Genomic DNA, 21187 nt, shown 5'->3' with positions numbered 1-21187 from the left:
TCTGAACAACATACTAATCCACAGAGGTCTCCCTGCCAACACTACAGAAAGAGGGATTCTAGATGGACTCCTCCTGAAGGTCGAAACAGCAGACTGGACTTCTACATAGAGTGCTTCCGCCGACGTGCACGGGCTGAAATTGTGGAAAAGAAGCATCACTTGCCCCATAACCTCAGCCATGCGGAACGCAATGCCATCCACAGCCTCAGAAACAACTCTGACATCATAATCAAAAAGGCTGACAAAGGAGGTGCTGTTGTCATCATGAATAGGTCGGAATATGAACAAGAGGCTGCTCGGCAGCTCTCCAACATGAGTTTCTACAAGCCATTACCCTATGATCCCACTGAGAGTTACCAAAAGCAACTACAGCATTTGCTCAAGAAACTTCCTGAAAAAGCACAAGATCAAATCCGCACAGACACACCCCTGGAACCCCGACCTGGGATATTCTATCTACTACCCAAGATCCATAAACCTGGAAATCCTGGGCGCCCCATCATCTCAGGCATTGGCACCCTGACAGCAGGATTGTCTGGCTATGTAGACTCCCTCCTCAGGCCCTACGCTACCAGCACTCCCAGCTACCTTCGAGACACCACTGACTTCCTGAGGAAACTTCAATCCATCGGTGATCTTCCTGATAACACCATCCTGGCTACTATGGATGTAGAAGCCCTCTACACCAACATTCCACACAAAGATGGACTACAAGCCGTCAAGAACACTATCCCCGATAATGTCACGGCTAACCTGGTGGCTGAACTTTGTGACTTTGTCCTTACCCATAACTATTTCACATTTGGGGACAATGTATACCTTCAGATCAGCGGCACTGCTATGGGTACCCGCATGGCCCCACAGTATGCCAACATTTTTATGGCTGATTTAGAACAACGCTTCCTCAGCTCTCGTCCCCTAAAGCCCCTACTCTACTTGCGCTATATTGATGACATCTTCATCATCTGGACCCATGGAAAAGAAGCCCTTGAGGAATTCCACCATGATTTCAACAATTTCCATCCCACCACCAACCTCAGCCTGGTCCAGTCCACACAAGAGATCCACTTCCTGGACACTACAGTGCTAATAAACAATGGCCACATAAACACCACCCTATACCGGAAACCTACTGACCGCTATTCCTACCTGCATGCCTCCAGCTTTCACCCTGACCACACCACACGATCCATCGTCTACAGCCAAGCTCTGCGATACAACCGCATTTGCTCCAACCCCTCAGACAGAGACAAACACCTACAAGATCTCTGTCAAGCTTTCTTACAACTACAATACCCACCTGCAGAAGTAAAGAAACAGATTGATAGAGCCAGAAGAGTTCCCAGAAGTTACCTACTACAGGACAGGCCTAACAAAGAAAATAACAGAACGCCACTAGCCGTCACCTTCAGCCCCCAACTAAAACCCCTCCAACGCATTATTAAGGATCTACAACCTATCCTAAAGGATGACCCAACACTCTCACAAGTCTTGGGAGACAGGCCAGTCCTTGCCTACAGACAGCCCCGCAACCTGAAGCAAATACTCACCAACAACCACATACCACACAACAGAACCACTAACCCAGGAACTTATCCTTGCAACAAAGCCCGTTGCCAATTGTGCCCACATATCTATTCAGGGGACACCATCACAGGGCCTAATAACATCAGCCACACTATCAGAGGCTCGTTCACCTGCACATCCACCAATGTGATATATGCCATCATGTGCCAGCAATGCCCCTCTGCCATGTACATTGGTCAAACTGGACAGTCTCTACGTAAAAGAATAAATGGACACAAATCAGATGTCAAGAATTATAACATTCATAAACCAGTCGGAGAACACTTCAATCTCTCTGGTCACGCAATCACAGACATGAAGGTCGCTATCTTAAAACAAAAAAACTTCAAATCCAGACTCCAGCGAGAAACTGCTGAATTGGAATTCATTTGCAAATTGGATACTATTAATTTAGGCTTAAATAGAGACTGGGAGTGGCTAAGTCATTATGCAAGGTAGCCTGTTTCCTCTTGTTTTTTCCTACCCCCCCCCCCCAGATGTTCTGGTTTAACTTGGATTTAAACCTGGAGAATGGTCAGTTTAGATGAGCTATTACCAGCAGGAGAGTGAGTTTGTGTGTGTATGGGGGTGGGGGGGATGTGAGAAAACCTTGATCTATGCAGGAAATAGCCCGACTTGATTATGTAAAGAGTTGTCACTTTGGATGGGCTAGCACCAGCAGGAGAGTGAATTTGTGTGGGGGGGTGGAGGGTGAGAAAACCTGGATTTGTGCTGGAAATGACCCACCTGTTGATCACTTTAGATAAGCTATTACCAGCAGGACAGTGGGGTGGGAGGAGGTATTGTTTCATGATTTCTGTGTGTATATAAAGTCTGCTGCAGTTTCCACGGTAAACATCTGATGAAGTGAGCTGTAGCTCACGAAAGCTCATGCTCAAATAAATTGGTTAGTCTCTAAGGTGCCACAAGTACTCCTTTTCTTTTTGCGAATACAGACTAACACGGCTGTTCCTCTGAAACCTGTCAAAAATGTTTGTGAAACAGCAAAACTAAAAAAAAAAAAAAAAAAAGAAAAGATTCAGGTCAATAGAAACATTCTGTTTCAATAATTTCAAAATGTTTCAATCATTTTTTATTATAATTTGATCAAATTTAAAAATGAAAAGTTGTTTCAAACTGGGAAACCAGAAATTTTCATTTAGAAAAAAGAAAAGGAGGACTTGTGGCACCTCAGAGACTAACAAATTTATTTGATCATAAGCTTTCAAGAGCTACAGCTCACTTCATCAGATGCATCCGATGAAGTGAGCTGTAGCTCACGAAAGCTTATGCTCGAATAAATTGGTTAGTCTCTAAGGTGCCACAAGTCCTCCTTTTCTTTTTGCGGATACAGACTAACACGGCTGCTCTGAAATCTGTCATTTAGAAAGTGTCTCCTCACTGATACAGTCTCACTCCTCAGGTTTCTCATCCCAGTCCCAATCTCCTTGCCCAGCCATTCCTATTTCTCCCACCAAACTCCTTGTCTCAAGTCTCTTTGCCCATCAAGGTCCAATTCCCCACCCATGTTCCTCATCTAATCTGTTTGCCTCCCCCATCTTGGCCTCTAGTCACGGCTGTTGCCCGTGTTCTTCACCTCAACTGGCTCCCAGTTCCAGTCTCCCACCCTGGGCTTCTTATCCAATCTTAGTGTTTCTTCAGGCTCTTTGTTTGTCTCTTTGCCCAGCCAATCCTCATACTCTCCCACTGCAGCCTGGCTCCTGGTCAGGTCTCTCTCCCCTCCCCTGACACTTCCTGTACCACTGGTTCTTAGTACCAATCTCCTTGCCCAACCATTCCCAGTGTCCCCCCAACCACAGCTGCTCATGTAATCTCATTTACCAGTTCCTAGTCTGCCTTCCCATTTCCCTCCCTGCCTACTAGCCCCAGTTCCCCCCGCCCCCGAGCTCCCAGACTCCATCCAAAGCTCCTGTTCTTTCCCAGCCAATCCCAGGCTACTTCCTAACCCAGCTCCCACTTTCTGTCTCCCTCCCCTGCCAGTCTCCAGCCCCAGCGTCCCTGTCTACTCCAGGCTGTTTTCCCCCAATCTGTCCTCCCCATATACATTCCTCCTAGGTCCAGCTCTTGTCCCCTCTGCTTTCAAGCTGGCAACTTTCTCTGTCATGCTGACTGGACCAAGTGGAGGCTTTGAGGGGTGTCAGTGAGAGCAAATGCAAGATAATCTCCCTGGCCTCAGTTCAGGTGGCTGGACCAGAGCACAGCCCGCAGTAGCCCAAGGCTCCAACCATGGGGGGAAAGTCCTACTCAGCCCTGCGTGGGAGCATTCCACGTGCAGATAAAATCTTCAGGGAATTTAACGACTGAAAATCTAAGGAGTCTCTCCTGAGCGTGTCTGAACTGCAATTTTTCAAAGGCTTATAACTTAGAGAAATTTAAGCCAATTTTCATGTGGATGGCAAAAGGCAAAGCCATGATACAAAGCCTGTTAAGTGTCAAGACCTGGGCCAACAAAGTATGGGGGCACTAGAAAGAAGTGGTCACCAGAATTTGTTAACATGGACAAAATAATGTGTTTCCCCCTTGCTTTGTTCTCAGAAATGGCTGAACTGTTTTGGCTGAAATTTTCCAAAACAGAATTCAGCCCGAGACAGATGCCTTGCATGGAAAATTTCAAATGGAAAACCTTGACAAAGTTATACGCAATTAAAAGCAGAGTCTTGTAATGGGACATGCCAGGCAGTGATGCTACCAATTCAGTTATATATAATAACCGGTGGTGCTATTATTCGTGAAGTTGTGGATGTGTAGATATGAAATTAAGATGTAAAGGTTGTTTAGTTGAAGATGGGGAAATTACAGTGAGAACCTTGGTAGCCATGTGATTCATGTGAACCACAAACCTCGAAGAATGTACAGTTTTAAAAAAAGTAAATAGTGGGTCCTTTAAGGTTCCTAGCCTCAACATGATATAACTGCCGAAGATTCACAGGGTGATAATAAAATTCCTCTAGTTGTTAAGGGCCAGACCCTGAAACCCTTATTCAAACTGTTCAGCTACTCAAAGGCATAGTCCCATTGAAGCTGAGAAGACAACTCACAGAAGTAGGTGTTAAGTAGCATGAAAAAGGGATTAACAATGAAACCTAAATTCTAATGCCACTGAAGATCTGTTAATAAGGCAAAGATAATTTGTGACACATGCACCTCAGTGATGATTCTAAATGATTGTCAAAGTAAATGAACACAGTATATTGCCTTTTCCATATAACTAGTAATATGCACAGTATCTTTAAAAAAGGACACTTTTTCTAATAGCTGTAATTAATGAGGTTTTTTTCATGTCGCTTCTTGAACTGTGAGTCTTATCACCCTATGAAAGAGGAACTATGAACAGACTGAACATGACAGGATTAGGTTCACTTGAATGGCTTGGCAGTCTCTTGCTGAATCACTGACAGCTCTGCTTTTGTACACATTGTAAACTGGCTCTGGAATTATGGGGCGTACAAAAGACTTATTTACGGAGAGAATTTTGAGCCTGTGGTTATGTGCAAATCAGTGACCATTGGTCAACATGAGTCTATCGTATATGATGGGCAATCCCTGAACATTCTCTTCACATCAGCGCTATTCGGAAAACATAGTACCCCTGGCTCATGAATTTAGACACAGGCTACGATGCAGGAGGCATGTTAGCAAATGGGTAGAATATTGTAAAAAAATCTATTCTAAAGAAGCACCAAGTCCCCAAGAGGCCGTGCATTCAATATTGCACTGCCAGTCTGTCACCGATTTGCTCAAAAAACTACCTTAATAAAAATGGGGGCATGCTCAGGGCTGGAAAAGAAGCTGCACACTACGTTTGCATCCTTACTCTTCCTGTAGAACAGGGGTTCTCAACCCCCCTTGTGACAACAAAAATTACTAGACAATCCCAGGATGGGGGACTGAAGACCAAACCCTGCCGTCCCGGGCTGGGGGTGGGGGTGGGGAGGGGGCGGAGCTGAAGCCCAAGGGGGCTTGTAATCTTAGCCCTGGGTGGTGCGGCTTGGGCTTGAGACTTGCTGGGGCCCAGGGCCAACATCAGCGTTGGGCCCCACTTTGGGGTCCTGACCCAAAGTTTGAGAACCCCTGCTGTAGAAGGACAAGGATTTCTTTGGTGCCTGCACCTGCAATCAGCCTTGCTAAAGGAGAAATGGAAAGGATAAATCGTATGAAGTGGTGGATAGCTGTTATCTTTCTGAGGTTGTATTTCAGCACCAAACTTCTAATGCAAGAGAAGATGAGAGAAAAGTGGTGGAGGCAAAGAGAAAGAGAGATGTACAATCAACAAGTTTTATGGTTTTCCTCCTAAGAGATGCCAAATGTCTCCCTTAAAGAGCTAGACTTGGAGGAAGTTCTGAGAGCTAAATTTCCTTTGTCTTATCCTATAGCCTGTGGAATCACTCCTTAGCTTGGCTAAGTTCCTGGAATCTAAAAAATCACTTGCACAGACAATTTCGGTCAAGGACATGCTTAATCAGCTGCACTCAGATAGGAGGCATCAGCAGTGTTCTCTTGGGCTTTGTAGTGAATCTTCATGTAGACAAGCAACACATTCCACTAGCTGCTTAAAAGTGTCTATTCTGTTTGAAGCAAACTCCACAGACTCCAACCTATATTCAGAGTTACTTTGATAAATGCACTGCTTAAATATTCTGAGCACAGAAAAGTTTTTAAAACTCTGGTGAACCACCTCCTCCAAGCTTGTGAGAACTCAGTGTCATTTGCCTTTTCCTTCATGTACCTAAGCTTTAAAAATAAAAGAAAAAAGCCCTTTAGACTCAAAGAAGGGTCTCATTTTGATCCCTTTTATGTTGTCTCCCTTAAACATGGCTGTTAGTTATATGATAATGTATTGTAAATCTGAGAGAGAGTGTCCTTTTCCCCCCTCAGTGGCGTGATGCTTTGAAGCACTGGAATCTTATCATTTTCATTTTTAATGCACTTCCTTTTACCTCTAGTAGCTTAATATTAGGTTTCAGAGTAACAGCCGTGTTAGTCTGTATTTGCAAAAAGTAAAGGAGTATTTGTGGCACCTTAGAGACTAACCAATTTATTTGAGCATAAGCTTTCGTGAGCTACAGCTCACTTCATCGGATGCATATTGTGGAAACTGCAGAAGACATTATATACACAGAGACCATGAAACAATACCTCCTCCCACCCCACTCTCCTGCTGGTAATAGCTTATCTAAAGTGATCACGCTACTTACAATGTGTATGATAATCAAGTTGGGCCATTTCTGGCACAAATCCAGGTTTTCTCACCCTCCGCCCGCCCCTCCCCCCACAAACTCACTCTCCTGCTGGTAATAGCCCATCCAAAGTGACCACTTTCCTTACAATGTGTATGATAATGAAGTTGGGCCATTTCCAGCACAAATCCAGGTTTTCTCACCCTCCGCCCCCCCTCCTCCCCACAAACTCACTCTCCTGCTGGTAATAGCCCATCCAAAGTGACCACTCTCCTTACAATGTGTATGAAAATCAAGGTGGGCCATTTCCAGCACAAATCCAGGTTTTCTCACCTCCCCCCCCCTCACACACACACAGAAACTCACTCTCCTGCTGGTAATAGCTTATCCAAAGTGACCACTCTCCTTACAATGTGTATGATAATCAAGGTGGGCCATTTCCAGCATAAATCCAAGTTTAACCAGAACGTCTGGGGGGGGGGGGGGCGGGGGTAGGAAAAAACAAGGGGAAATCTCCCAAGATTTGTGAGAGTGTTGGGTCGTCCTTCAGGATAGGTTGTAGACCCTTAATAATGCGTTGGAGGGGTTTTAGTTGGGGGCTGAAGGTGACGGCTAGCGGCGTTCTGTTATTTTCTTTTTTAGGCCTGTCCTGTAGTAGGTGACTTCTGGGATCTACAACCTATCCTGAAGGATGACCCAACACTCTCACAAATCTTGGGAGACAGGCCAGTCCTTGCCTACAGACAGCCCCCCAACCTGAAGCAAATACTCACCAAAAACCACATACCACACAACAGAACCACTAACCCAGGAACCTATCCTTGCAACAAAATCCGTTGCCAACTGTGCCCACATATGTATTCAGGGGACACCATCACAGGGCCTAATAACATCAGCCACACTATCAGAGGCTCGTTCACCTGCACATCCACCAATGTGATATATGCCATCATGTGCCAGCAATGCCCCTCTGCCATGTACATTGGTCAAACTGGACAGTCTCTACGTAAAAGAATAAATGGACACAAATCAGATGTCAAGAATTATAACATTCATAAACCAGTCGGAGAACACTTCAATCTCTCTGGTCACGCAATTACAGACATGAAGGTCGCTATCTTAAAACAAAAAAACTTCAAATCCAGACTCCAGCGAGAAACTGCTGAATTGGAATTCATTTGCAAATTGGATACTATTAATTTAGGCTTAAATAGAGACTGGGAATGGCTAAGTCATTATGCAAGGTAGCCTATTTCCCCTTGTTTTTTCCTACCCCCCCCCCCCCCCCCGACGTTCTGGTTAAACTTGGATTTATGCTGGAAATGGCCCACCTTGATTGTCATACACATTGTAAGGAGAGTGGTCACTTTGGATGGGCTATTACCAGCAGGAGAGTGAGTTTGTGGGTGGGGGGGGGGGGTGGAGGGTGAGAAAACCTGGATTTGTGCTGGAAATGGCCCAGCTTGATTATCATACACATTGTAAGGAGCGTGATCACTTTAGATAAGCTATTACCAGCAGGAGAGTGGGGTGAGAGGAAGTATTGTTTCATGGTCTCTGTGTATATAATGTCTTCTGCAGTTTCCACAGTATGCATCCGATGAAGTGAGCTGTAGCTCACGAAAGCTCATGCTCAAATAAATTGGTTAGTCTCTAAGGTGCCACAAGTACTCCTTTTCTTTTAGCTTAATTTTGCCTGCTTTGCAAGATTCCCAGGAAGACATGGCACATCTGTTTTTGCTAATTGTCATCTTCCCCGTTGTCTTTAAGTTTAACTTTGATTTAAGAAGGACTGTGCTCTCCCCTGGGATGACATACCTGCAAGTTTTGTTCATGTCTTTCGATTGATAGTCCATTCTTTGGTTTTATTGTATTTTGCGTCTACTGTTGAATTTTTCCTTGAAAATGAAGAACTAGAATAAAAGCAGTAGAGAGCAACTCTGTTAGCCTAACAACTTTATACAATGGTTAACGTGTTCGCAGAACTATCTGAGACTGGCTTCTTATTATTTCCTCTGTTGTACACTTAGAATAGGAAATATCATATCTCCTAATGGTAACTGTGGATAAATATTGACTTTTTAATGGTACTATGGGCCTTTTTCAGACTCTAACTTCCATTATTCCATTACTAGAGTTTCATTTTTGGTTTTGATTATTTCAGCTGGATTAATTTGGTACTGATCTACCTAATAGTGCTACCAGCTTAATACTAGTGCATTAGTTACTATGGTATTCAGATGGCAAAGATAAGAATTAACAGTTCTATTGTTGTCCTCTGAGGACAACATCTCTGATCCATCCTCAGTGGGGTTGTATTCTATTAGTCTGCAGGAAGAGATATCTAGAGAAGGATGAAGATGTATTGGTCAGTCTGTCATTGGTTTTGCTGAGGAGACAGCTTGTGAAAAAGGTTTCTTGCATTGTGCTCTAAGAGGCAGGACATGAACAAGGAACTTCCAAGATCAGGCCATTGAATGAGGATCAGGGCATTGAACTGGATCCAGTAATAAATGGAAAGCCAGCGTACTGCATGGAAACCAATATGATATGCTTTCACCTATTGTTGAATAGATATCACTTTGTGATGGACCATCTGCAGTTTGCATATAGTGTCCATGGTCAGTTTAGTAGCTTGGTATTTGCAGAAGTCCTGCCCACAAATAAGAATAACCATAACAGTGTCCAAGAGGATTGGGACTTCTTGTCAAATAGAGCTAGGGAAAAATATTTCTGACTAATGGTACAAGCTGGGTGTCCACGTGAAGTTCGGAGTATAGTATCATTTCCACATTGTGCAGATCCCACTTGGATGAACACCATTGATAGAGAGAGTGGTCATGATGTTTCCTAGATCTTTTAAATGCTTCCACCCCCAGCCCCTGCAGTGTCCCCTCTGTCTTATTTGGTTTAATTCTGTTTATTATCCAGGTGCTTGTTTTTTTCCAGACACTTGGGTAGCTGAGAGACAGCAGCACTGTCTACTCCAGATGAAAAAGATACATCCAACAGCATGCCCTGTTGACACTTAAGTCCACAGTGCCTCACTGGGTCCATGGTAGCTTATCATAGATCTTTTAAAAAAAAGAGCAGGAAAAAGACTGATCCTTCAAGGAAGGCAGAGCAGTGAGAAAGAGCAGCTGCCAATTTACAGCTTTGAGATATGTTTGAGATTGAGGCCACATCTACACTACCCACCAGATTGGTGGGTAGTGATCGATCTATCGGGGATCAATTTATTGCGTCGAGTATAGACGCGATAAATCGATCCCCGATTGCTCTGCTATTGACTCCAGAACTCCACCAGAGCGAGAGGTGGAAGTGGAGTCGACGGGGGGGCAGCGGCCGTCGATCCCGCACTGCGAGGATGCTAAGAAAGTGATTCTAAGTCAATCTAAGATACGTCGACTTCAGCTACGCTATTCTCGTAGCTGAAGTTGCGTATCTTAGATCGATCCCCCCCCCCCCAATGTAGACCAGGCTTGAGTAACAGGTATAGCTATATCTGTGCAGTTCTGTTGACCCCTCCTAAACTGGGAAGATGGGCTAAGAACGCTTCATTTTCAACTGTGTCAAAAGCATCTGATAGATCTAGAAAAGAATCAGCATGGCTCTCCCTATTTACACCAGCCTATGTTTGGGTATCTTTGTTTATTTGTATATTTTATTATCTGATGCAGCATGTTTGGAGGTTATGACAGTGACAGTGTTCTGACTCTAGGAGGGCTCAGGTTTTTGCTTTCAGTAATTTTTCCAAATTCTCTAGAAGAATTTGCCTTTCTGATTCACAGCTGCAAAGTGATGCTCAGATAACTTGCCACTAGAACAGTAGTGCAAGTAGGACAGTACTCTCCAGTATGTAGTACCAGCAAGAGATTTTTAGCAGGTATGGGGTACCAGAAAGACTTAGGGCTAGCCCCCCACGCCCCTGGAGGGGTTGGGGTCGGGGCTGCGCTCTCTTCCTTAAAGGAGCAGAACGTAGCTAGGGAGGGCACTAATTCTTTATATGGCTTTAACAGCACAATACATATGCTAACAAAAAGGCTTTGTTAACGTTTGTTAGCATATGTATGTGCTGTTAAGTTGGTCAGGAGTCCTCAAGAGGGGAGGGGTGGCGGGGGGACGGAAGGTGTTTAAACAGTGTTTTTGGTTCTGTTTCTCCCCATTCGTCTGAATTATTCATGACATCCGTACTGCATCACATCAAGTCCAAATCATTAGAGGAATGGCTCTGCTAGCACTGACCAGAGGATGCTGGATTCTTACATCAGCCCAGTTCTGCAGTCTGACAGGAATCAGGTGTTGTCCGCAGTGTACACAGAATTTTTCTTTGCAGCCAAACTAGTTTAACAAGCATTTTGTTAACTGGAACTGGAGCAGCAAAACAAAGAAAACAAATGCCTCTTTCCCCAGCTTTATGGGACCTACATGGGTCCCTTTATGGGACCCAGCTTTATAGGAACTGTAAGTGAAGATTATTATGCTGGACACTGACAGCCTTAAATCAGCTGCCTTAGGAATCTGCCATGAACTTTGCTCAAAATATGTTTCTCATCTTAGCAACGGAGTTAAGACTTATCACACATCTGCTCACCTTTATTCAAATGAAGCTCGTTCTGATCTGACAGCTCAGGCATTGTCAATTTCATCCAGAACAATTTCAAACTTGGAACCTAATCCTGTAAACCCTTAATCATTTGATCAATCCCATTGAAGACAATGGGACTATTTGCTTGTCTATGGACCACTTTTGTGGTAAGAGTTTCTGGAGTCTGTTCTGTTCCTAAAAAGGAAGTTGAATTTCCCATTGACATGCAATGTTTGGGTACAATACCGTAAAGCAGTTTAGAATACAGTTCTACTTAAAATTTGTCTTTTAATAAGTCATATATATGCTGAAATAGCTCCTCACCCGATTCCCATATTCCATAATAACAGACTGAAATACTACATATTTGGGGGGAAAGTGAGTAGTTAAGCACATTCATGTTTGTATATATAAACACGCATTTCATCACTGTACTGGAAAATAGAGCTGAATTAAATTTTCTATGGAATTCAAAGAAAGTTTAACAGCCCCAGTTGTTTTCTGTGTAAAGCAGTGTACCCCTGAAAAAACTACATGCCTTCTAAGAGAAAAGAATCAGTCCACAACTACTGGAAAATAAATCCTTCCATCTGGTGTTCAGAAGAGTGCTACAAGACACATACATAACCTCATGAGCAGAGGTGGAGAAGAGACCCTCCCACATTATGACCAGCAAAATAATAATAACAATAAAATTTCAAAGAGGCAGAGGTTCACAGATTTGAAAACCTAAAAACCTGTGTTATGCTTTAAACCACCTCACCACATACCAGGTTTCTGAACATTAAAAAGTTAACTGCAAGGGAACACTGAATCCCATTAACCTGAATGTGTGCCAGGCAGTATGCCCTCACTGACTAAAGGTGCAGTCACACCTGAACAGCTTAAAATTAACCTTGCCATTTTAGGCTAAACAGAGTCATGTCACTGGCTCCATCCCCGTTGTTACGTAACAGATAACAAAACTCCAGTGGGGCCTGGGGCTGGCACACTGGGTCTCAGGTACGTGGTGTGATTTTTCAGAATCTCTTTTGGGAATAGTCATGTAGGTGAAATAGCTGGTATTTATGATTATGCTATTTCTATGCATGTATATTCATCTTGGTGTCTGAAGTTATGAATATTAGCTATATTTACTACATGTTTGCTCCTCTGGTAATGCACACAAGGTATTTATCCAGCAAATGAAGGGACAAGTCAAGTTGAATGGCCCATTAAGGAACACTTAGCTCACAATGGACCCTGGAAAACGCCTGTCTACACTTAATGGACTTTTTGTGAATGTTCTAACTAGAATATAGGTGGGGATGATGGACATGTAACTTGCCCATGTGACTCCAAACACCATCTTTCACAGTAAGAACAGATTTCCCTTTACTTGTCACTTGGCAGAAGCTAAAAGTCCCTGGCCTGGAAACATCCCCATTTTTCCTTTTTCCTGTTCCGGCTTCTTTCCTGCTCCAGCCTCTGGACTATGAACATATACTAATGGGAGCATTCTAACCAAGGGAATGAGGACTTTAAGGCAATTTGGAGCCTTCATATTTCCTTGATCCTTTGCAGATGGACTTATGAGTTGGATAACTACAGAGACTGTTCTAGCCTCATTAATTGCTGATTTCTCCCTTGCAATGGACAAAGATCTCAGATGTCAGCTGACTTTCTCACATGAGTTAGCAGCCTTTGATACCTGTGGTATAAGCAACATAGCCCTTGCTTGAATGGTTTTGTTCTTTCCTCTCCAAATGTCAAAGCCTGTTCCCATTGAACTCAGTAGCAAAACTCCTTTTGATTTCAATGGGAACAGGATATGACAGGTTTAACAGATGCCGTTGTAAAATTTTAGACAGGTAAGGGGGGTGTCAGAGGGGACAGGGAGAGCGTGGGAGTCCCAGGCTGGGGGCGGGTGCAGGGAGCAGTCACATGGAGGGTCACATAGCAGGGGGTCACTTATCCTCCCTTGTGTCTCTCCCATGAGTGCAGTACCGTCAAGAAATTATTTCTACTTGCACCACTGCACCAGAAGGAAATAACTGCAATCCAAAAAGTCTCCCCACCTTCCTTTTCTGCTCTCCTGTTATTTAAATCGATTTTGTACAGTTTATCAGGTCATTGTGAACATAGCAATCCATCATTACTCAAGATTCAGCATTTTCACTGGCTTGTCAGATAGCCTTCTGGCTGGCTGCAAGCACATAGAAGACTCCCTCAGGGGTCCCTAGAGTCCAGTTCTCTTGCATGTACGTATATATTTCCTCTGGGTACTGTATTTTGCAACAGTGAGCTCAGTTTTTAACCTAATGCTACTGGTAGCCAGGTATATTTATCAGCTGGTTGTGACTTATACAGTACTAAGCTGTTTTGAGTCCAATAAAGCACCTACCAATATTTGATGCCTGCTAACTTCTGATGCTTCTCTCAGATAAAATACGATTTATTTTGGTGAGCCTGCAGGGCTTTTTCCATTTGCTGGGAAAAAAAAGTTAACTTTTCACATCAGCCCATTAACTTATTGTCATATTTGACCCTGAGCTTCCCCTTTGATACTCTCGTCAGCTCTGTGAGAAGACTTGTTCATCCTTTTATATTAGAAGGTAGCAACAGTCACTCATTAGGAAACAATAATATCAATTCATCCTTTTTATAAAGTCCCAGCTGTGTTGCTGTAGTTCTGTAAAGCCACCAAAAGGTGCCCCACACCAGTTTCTGCATCGAGAAAAGACGGCTGCCGGGACCCTCATGAAAATCAAAATGATTCATCATGCCACACACAACTACTGCAAATATTACTGTACTGCCATCCCGACTGGTACTGAATATTTTAAAATCATCTCTGCTTGTAAAGATTTCTTGCCTTCCCTAATTTTTATACCACCCTATTCAGATGTGAATAGCCATAAATACCCAGTTATTTGGGATTAGATATACATTTCCTTTGCCACAATGCTGCGTCTTTGGGGATCGAGTTCTGTGCATTTATGATTCACTTTAGTTTGGATTCTGTTGAGCATGAAGGGAAGTAAGTACAAATGTGAATTGTTTACTTGCTTTTAGAAATGTATTGCTCTTTCTAGAGCACCCATCAGCAGTGCCCCTGAACACCTCTACACATACGATTTCAGCAAGCGCACAACACATTTCAGTTTGAAGTCCTATGTTCTTCCCAGTGATGGAAGTGAATTGGTAGGCAGGATCGGATTTAGGGGCAGGCAACTGCCTGGGATGCCAGGCGTGGGGGAGAGGGTACTGGGCTTGGGGTTCTGTTTTTGTTGTTAGCAACAAAAGGGAAAATAGAATGTCTGAAGTAACATGTTTCAGGTATTCTGTACGTGGATTCATTTTTCACAGTTCAATTTCTTAATGTTAGTACATTTCAGTTATTTTAAAATTAAAAAGTTTCTATAAGCTTAGAGGAAACAATTTTTATTTGCTTATATATGGCATGAATAAATATAGACATAGATCCTAGTCTGCAAATTTATCGTCTTATAGACAAGGATAAATCATAAATGCAAATCATGCATCAAAGTCATGAAATGGGCTACAAATGCCATAAGAAGCCAAGAAGGCCAATGGCATTTTGGGATGTATAGGTAGGGGCATTGCCAGCAGATGGAGGGACGTGATCGTTCCCCTCTATTCGACATTGGTGAGGCCTCATCTGGAGTACTGTATCCAGTTTTGGGCCCCACACTACAAGAAGGATGTGGAAAAATTGGAAAGAGTCCAGCGGAGGGCAAGAAAAATGATTAGGGGACTGGAACACATGACTTATGAGGAGAGGCTGAGGGAACTGGGGATGTTTAGTCTTCAGAAGAGAAGAATGAGGGGGGATTTGATAGCTGCTTTCAGCTACCTGAAAGGGGGTTCCAAAGAGAATGGCTCTAGACTGTTCTCAGTAGTAGCAGATGACAGAACGAGGAGTAATGGTCTCAAGTTGCAGTGGGGGAGATTTAGGTTGGATAGTAGGAAAAACTTTTTCACTAGGAGGGTGGTGAAACACTGGAATGCGTTACCTAGGGAGATGGTGGAATCTCCTTCCTTAGATATTTTTAAGGTCAGGCTTGACAAAGCCCTGGCTGGGATGATTTAGTTGGGGATCGGTCCTGCTTTGAGCAGGGAGTTGGACTAGATGACCTCCTGAGGTCCCTTCCAACCCTGATATTCTATGATCCTATGATCCTATGATTCTAAGAAATAAGATACTCAAAAGTTTAACAAATTCATACGGGGTGCTGAAGATGCTCCTCATCTGGGGCGCCATTTCATGTAGGGCCGGCCCTGTGGGTATATCAGCTGCAAATATGCATCTCAAATTCAGTGCTATATTGTGGCTTCATTGTGTCTGTGGATTCTGGCATTATGTAGGGTGTTATTTTAGTCAATTAAAACATATGACGGACTCAGGAATTATTTTTAATTATTTCACTTCCTTCCTCTGCATAGGTTACTTTGTCTGCATTGACATTTTCAGAGATAAACCAGATGAGTGTACCTTAAAGATTAGGCAAGCAGTTATAAAACACATATAGCAAAATATATCATTAGCTAATTTAACTTATAGCTTTCCTTACCTAATGTACAATAATACAATACAATAGTCAAATCAAGGTTATAACTGAAATATAATCAATAAATCAATGGTTCAATTTATCTGGCTTGCCAATTACTACAATAAGTAATTAAATCAATTCATAATGACTATGGTAAGGAACATAATTCTCTTAATATTTCACAGGAAGGGTTGGGAGAGAAGCTGTTCCCTTGTAGTCATTTAGCTAAATGTCTGTTAACGGCAAAGGCTATTCTTTGCCTTCGTTTTAACGAAATATAGCCTTTAAAATGATTTTCTGGTAGCTTCCTCCTTTGGCTTCTCTGTCCTGTTAAGCTTCTCTGTTCACAGAAATCATATCAAGCTTTCATCTGTCTAGTTTATTTCCCCATCATTCTTTAGCTCCACATCTTTATCTTTCTGGCAGTATTGCACAGATACAAAATGATTTCTAGGATCCCACATTTATAACAGCTTTGGAATGACACTTGTTTAACCCAAAGGTCTCTTCATGTTAGTGTCTATTTGGGAAACAGTGACACAAAAAGAGAGAACACACACACAAGATTCAAACATCCTCAACTGGTTATACAGAAGGATTTTCACACCTTCTTCTCCTCAAAGGCTTTCGCCCATGTGATTGGTCTTAGTTTGGAACTAAGTTGATATTTACTGGTATGTAAATGAAAAATGAACATGAAGCTTTTTGTATGCATGTTGGAAGCTTGTTCTCCTCTCTCTCTCTCTCAGTTGTAGACTTCGAGCTTATATTAGCTGATAGTCAGAGTCCTTCACCTTTTCTTCTTTGGATGGCTGGTTCAGAGAAGAAAGCAAGATACAATTTCAGGTGTTGACATCAGTGCAAGAGAGACTCTCCCCCACCCCCCTTCCTTCCACATGGTTACAGTCTTTTGTGGAGATTAGTGTCCCCTTGCTCCACCTCAGGGACCATCCTGATATCTTCAAAGGACAATTAGGTATTACAGCCTGATCATCAATCACCTGGCTTCTTGATCTTGATGACACATTGAAGATTCCAGGTTAAGGTGTACATGGCTTGCAACTATTAGCTGATGTCTCTTGAACACGGGATGCAAGAAAGGAGAGGGTAGAGAAACTTCTGCTTAGGCCCAAGACATAAATGTTTTACTTATTTAAATAAAATTAATGACTTGTCAGCTTTGCATGTCAGTCATCCTCACATCCTTGTGACAGTGAATTAATTATGACACTGGGAAAGTAAGCCTAAGAGGTGGCATCAGAATCCAGGCAAGTGGATGACCTTACCCAATATTGCCATGTCTCATGATTTTATAATGACGCAGGTGTTTTTACTTGTCTCATTAAAACAAATTTTCCCTTATTCAAATGGCCACCATCTCCCTTAATGGGGGCTGAAACCAACAAGATGGCCACCATTTCATTGTAGTCTCTCTGCATGTGAAAGTGAGGCTGGCCTTAATAAAGTTGGCTGCTATCTCCCATTGTTTTAAAAGAGATTGAAGCCATTCACACAGGCAAAATACAACGATTCAGGCTGCTGGACAGGACACAGGGACTGTGAGGAGCAGCTCAGACACTGCAAAAGGTGAATGAGGAGACTGAAGGGGAGCAGGGCCATAGAGGTTGCAGGGGGATGTAGGGTGGGGGGTGGGTTGCAGAGATCAATAGGAGGAGATAGAATGACATACTCTCAGCCTAGGGGCAGTGGTACGTCAGCTGGGGAAGGCAGTGTTGCAGAGCTGCCAACTTGCAAAATGATTGTGGGATTTTGTCAAGGGGTTTTGGAGCCTGCAAGAGGAGCTGCAGGAGGACCTGTCATGATGTCGCTAGAAGCTTCTGCATTCCTGTGATTTTCCAGGGTTGGGCAGAGTGTTGCATAAGAACCTGAGGGTAAGGGCAGAAACACGCCCTGCCTTCATGTATAGTCCTATAGCTGAGAGAAGGTCCTGGAATAGCGGAGTCAGGGAAAAGCAGCTGTAGATTCTAGGGTGCCAGACATTTCCCTGCCTCCCACTGCACTGGGACTTCTCCATTTGGAATCCAGGCAGAGGAGAAGCCTAGGAGGCAGGGGATGGGGGAGAATCAGGGAGTGGTGCTGCTGGTTATGGAGAAGGGAGAAACCCAAGGGGAGTGAGGTGTGGAGACAAGACAGTAGTAGGAGATGGATGGCAGTTCCCCTATCTTAGGGGTGAGAAGAGGATAAGTAGAGTCTTCATCTGAGCAGCCAAGGAGGTGTGTGCATTAAAGGTTGACTTTTCAATCTGAAATTATCACCGACAAACTGGCAGAGGAATAGAGGGGAGTTAAAAGTCATGACAGACTAAAAACATGATTTCACAATGTTTTTAAAATCTCATGTTTTTAAAATGGGTCCAATCATTTTTTTTTTTCTTTTTTGGATCTGAGTCATGAATCTAGTGCATCTCTCACAGCTGGCAATACCACTTACCCTAATATCCTTTGCCTACAAGCCAGAAAGCTGCTTGAAACTTCTCCTAGTAACTCTAGCTTTCATTAAACATTTGGCCTTCTAAAATTACCCAGGCCTAAATCCAATTATCAGTGTTTTTCTGAAAGAATGTAGCTTTTTGTTGATATATTAAAAGTTTCTAGGTTTGATGACTGCTGTGCTTTCTTCTTGAGGCTGCAGACAGACAGAATGAAGCAGCTCCAGGAGAAGTGTTTGCTAACTTTTGACAATTTAAAATATGCCCATTTTCCACTATGAACCATTTTTGTAGAAGCATCCAGCTGATGTATTCTATGCACCATAGCTGGACTCATTTGAAGACTATTTCACAGCAATAAGGTTCACTAAAGATGCAAATAACAGAATGTCAAATATTTTAGGAGATGGGAAGATCTCTTGATGGAGAGGCAGTGAAAGTTATTAAGGAAATAGGAAGAAGATTTTAATTTAAACACAGGGCCAGGAAAATAAGTTGATTCTATTTAAAATGACTCAGTGATATATAACTCAACAACAACTATATTGTAACCTCTCCAGAGCAGGGACTGTCTTGTAGTAGGTGTTAGTACATTGGCTGCCACTATGGGCCCTTACCCTGATTGAAGTCTCTGGTAGTACTGCAATAAAAATAAATATTAAACACCTATGAGGCTGAGTCTTTTGAAACCATGCTTTTGTGAGCAGTCCAACTGACCTCAATGCCACTCCTCACTTGAGTAATAGCTAGTCATATGAACAAGGATTTGCAAGACCTTAGCCAACATTTTCAAAAGTGATAGCAATTTGGACAATCATTTTTTGGGTATTCTACATGAGACACACTAAAGGGACCTGATATTTTTTAGAAGTACTAGTAGCCACCCTCTGAGAATCAGGCCCCTTTTAGGTATCCCAATAATTAAGTCTTTAGACACCCAAATTTAGACACCCAAATCACTAGTCACATCCAGGGGCGTGCGCAGGAATTTATAATGTGACTATTTTTGGAGGGGCATGTTCTGTGCCCCCACTGAAGCCACATGGCTGGAGGAGTTCTGTGCCCCCCACTGATTATTTGGGGAGCACGCAGCTCTGATTGCTCCCCGTTGTACATGCCCCTGGTCACATCTGAAAAGTTAAGTCTCGGTGTTTCCGTATATGTTAAGTGAACGTACGCTTGAACAAACCCTGACGGTTTGGCAACATAGTTGTTAGAGTAGGAGAGTAGTAGGAGAGAATGTTCCTAAGTGTTTGGAACTTTTTTTATTTGCAGGTGTGTTCCAATTAGTTGTTCCTTCCAACAGAGAAAGAATGCAGCATCCACTCTTGGGTTATCTATCTCAATAATCCATCTGAAATTAAGGAGGGGGGGAGTTATGTCTGCTTAATTAGGTCTTTAGAGATATTATAGTGATACTAATGTTTCAATATCACTTGATTTACTATGCCCTATCCACCAAGAAGACTATTTGGCAAGTGACTTAATATTTACTCACCATAAGGTGATGAAAAGAACATTACTGGTGGAATATGCAGTCACTGACACTTGGATTAGTCTAGGCATATTGTACATACCTCTGGAGTATGGCTAATTAAGAGTAGACAGGAAACAGAGGTACTTATGCTGTCACTGCACATCACTATTAAGACAAGCCTAACCATCACCCTGTACTGTTCATTACTGCTTCACAACTCCAACAATCCTCATAATAGTATCTATACCACAGAAACAACTAATCACAATTAAACTAACAGTTTGGTAGTTCAGCTTATACATCATTTTCTTTAAAAAACTTGGATCAAACAAACGTATTCCTGAAGTGAACTAGAGAAAAACAAAACCACTGCCCAAAATGAAACTGCCTCCATGGTACCAATAGTCATAATATGTTTTGGGGCATGCTACTTGGATTTTTGGTTGGTAAATCATGATACAAAAGATTGATCTTGCTGGTTGGTTTTATTTTAGACCAGTTTCTTTCATCCGAGTGCTGTTTCTTATCCAAATATCATTTGTAAAGGAACCATTCTATTCTTTTTATTTTTACCCTTTTCCCAAATAAAAACCATAAATGCCACCTGAAAAATTTCAGAGTTAACAGCTGAACAGGACTTGCTATGATTATGTGCAACTGTAATCACTCGCAAGGCCTAGCTGAAGGGTAAATATTTTTTTTAGCAGTGCAAGGTACTTTGCTTGCCTATTGAAATGGCCATCATTACCTCTACAACAAGCCAGCTGCAAGCTCAGTTTCAGTGATAGGAAAGGAAAGGGGCGGATTTTATTAATCAGTCTGGAGCTTTAGGTCCCTCATGCAATTAAATAACATGACCACGGAATGTATAGTATTACCTAAGCTTCCCTGTACTTATATTATGAATTTGGAGGTAACATTATAGTTACTGCACACAAATGCAGTGGTTTTGTGAGTGACCACAGTAACACTGTTACCCAGAAAATAGATTGGGATCAGACCTACAAGGGCAGTTCTCCATTCTGGGCTCAGTAAAACTCCAAGACAATATTATCAGTTTAGAGAATAGTCTCCCTGCTGAATTGGTGGAAGCCACATAATCTTCAAATAGCTCTAATGCATAAAATATTAGAAAATATAGGGCACAATCTTACATTGGTCAAACTGATGGACTACATTACCTAAATCCTTTCTAGCTCTAGTTTCTAATATTCCTTAATCTAAATCAAGAATGTTAATTTAGCTATGTCAGTAACCTAGGTATTTGTCTGCACTTAGCAATACACTATAGTCACAGGAACCATTGCCAACTGCAACAATCTTGCAATCAATTGCATTGGAAACATGGGCATTCGT

Source organism: Caretta caretta, chromosome 9, assembly GCF_965140235.1.
Source record: "Caretta caretta isolate rCarCar2 chromosome 9, rCarCar1.hap1, whole genome shotgun sequence".
Lineage (NCBI taxonomy): Eukaryota > Metazoa > Chordata > Testudines > Cheloniidae > Caretta > Caretta caretta.
Note: the sequence above shows the minus strand (reverse complement) of the source record.